This window comes from Pteropus vampyrus, unplaced genomic scaffold, assembly GCF_000151845.1.
Source record: "Pteropus vampyrus isolate Shadow unplaced genomic scaffold, Pvam_2.0 Scaffold52, whole genome shotgun sequence".
In the NCBI taxonomy this organism is placed as follows: domain Eukaryota; kingdom Metazoa; phylum Chordata; class Mammalia; order Chiroptera; family Pteropodidae; genus Pteropus; species Pteropus vampyrus.
In genome coordinates this window covers 2,157,969-2,158,215 of record NW_011888833.1, presented here as the reverse complement: position 1 = coordinate 2,158,215, position 247 = coordinate 2,157,969, and the positions used below count along the sequence as shown (strand labels likewise).

General features: G+C 38.5%; 1 protein-coding gene across 1 annotated transcript in view; it reads right to left on the bottom strand.

Annotated features, from left to right (window-relative positions):
* FLT3 (fms related tyrosine kinase 3) overlaps positions 1-247 on the bottom strand; it is a 54,460-nt gene that overhangs the window by 12,520 nt on the left and 41,693 nt on the right. The gene's annotated exons all lie outside the window — the stretch shown is intronic.

Sequence of the window (247 nt, the reverse complement as noted above, 5' to 3'; positions counted from 1 at the left end):
ACCTGCTTATGTTTCACGATAAGCAAAGCCAAGCATCTTTGTCCTTACTCAATAGCCATTTGCATTTCATTGTGAGTAGCCTGCTTATGTCCTTTGCCCTTTTATATGGGGATGATATGTTTTTCTTATTATTTACAAGAACTCTTTGTGACGTAGGACTTGTGCATTCTTTACTTAAATTTAAGGCTCCTTCCCCACCCCCCACCCCTTGTTACTGTGTGTTTGTTTGTTTGTTTGTTTTAAAAGC